Source organism: Pundamilia nyererei, unplaced genomic scaffold (assembly GCF_000239375.1).
Source record: "Pundamilia nyererei isolate P.nyererei 1_Seehausen unplaced genomic scaffold, PunNye1.0 scaffold00064, whole genome shotgun sequence".
NCBI classification, from domain to species: domain Eukaryota; kingdom Metazoa; phylum Chordata; class Actinopteri; order Cichliformes; family Cichlidae; genus Pundamilia; species Pundamilia nyererei.
The window spans coordinates 1411208-1412913 of NW_005187465.1; positions in this window are offsets into that span (position 1 = coordinate 1411208).

Here is a 1706-nt window from a genome sequence, read left to right on the forward strand (position 1 = left end):
CAGTAGAGCAAAGAGACTCTTGACACTGAGCAAGTGAAATATTTACTCAGGACACTAAAAAAAAAAAAAAAAAATTTCTATGGTACAAGAATGTTTTTAAGCATTAATGTTAGATATGCACCCACAATATCCCAGCTGTTTCACATAATATGCACGTCTATCTCTTTGGCAGGAGGAGGTTCTGAAATGTTTGCCCACTCGTGTTAGAGGTCTCAAGTTGAAATGCCAGTAGATCTTTATGCTTTGCACTCCACCCACACAGTTGCTGTTCTCGCATAAAACGTTTCTGCAAAGTAAATTGACATTTTCACTAAAAAAGAAACCAAAAATATCAAGAATAAGAGTAAGTGCCAGATACCAAAGTCTCCTCTATATTTGCTGCATTTTCTTGAGGATTATGTTTAACCAGCACCTCAATAGTAATCATCTTGCCCCACCTAGTGGTCATGCCGAACATGTCAGGTGCTGCAGAGTGAGGAGGGTCACATTCAGGCACATTCTGGTGTAATGGTGTAATAGTGAGCTCCCCCCCATTTTCTCTATGTGCTACAAAGCTTTTAAAAATAGCAGTAGATTTTACAGTGTTTTTCCTTAAAAAAAAAAAAAAAAAAGGGAAAAAGTCCAATAAATGAATAAAACAAGAAATACCCACATGCAAACGTCCTTTATGAAAGCCATTGGGACATAAATCACTGTTATTTGTGTGAATTTGTTTGCATCTGCTTGACGATAATCTGGCTGCGGAGAGTAGCCTGGCCCCTCGGTGCAGTAACCAGCCAGGCCCTGCACACTTTTACCACGCAGGGACAGATTCCAGTTACTGAGCCTGGGGGACAGATGAAAAATTCACCCCTGGTACCTGTGGAAGAAATTTGTTTTACTGATACAACTGATTATGCACAGATGTTCTAAAAAGCTGAGAACATTTTAAATCCAAACCTGAAGTTGTCCAGCTTATGTGTTCCTTAACAGTGGAAGTCCTTGCGAACAAGGGTCAGCGCACTAGTAAGTCAGATAAATGGACTGGACTGTAACAGCCGGGCTATACATTACCCTCCTCCAAGTCCTCTGTTAAGACTGGCTCCACCAAAATTACACATTAACCCAAGAGCATTTCTCATCTTTCCTTGTTATCACTGCTGCCCTGCAACTTCTTTGGGTCCCATTGAACCCAGATGCAAAGGACACAGCAGGGTGTTAACGGGGAGCAAAATTCAAGCGTTTTATTGCTTGATGCAAAAGACAAATGCAAAGTCTACAAAGTAACAGCATGTGAAACATGCACAGGGTTGATTGAATAAGACGATACAGTTGGAATCAGCTGAAAACACTTAGGAACAGGTGAAAACAATCACAGCAGCGTGAACAAGACAGGAAATGAAAACAAAAGCAAATGTGAAAAGCAACAAAAAAAAGTAGGATCAGCAAGTAACAAAGAGAAACACCTGCTATCACATAAGAAGACACAGAAAAACACAAAAACCAACACTAAACATGATTACACAATCTGGTGCAGACAAGCCAACAGAACACCAGGACTGTAGTAAATAAATAAACAGTCACTGTGGATGGGGGCAAACTTTAACAATTGCTCAAGTATCTGAAAACCATCTGTTATGTCATTTGTAGTTGTCCACACTTTCAGTGCACATGTACACAAAAATAAAGACATGTTTCATATGGACACACTTTAATATATTTTCCTC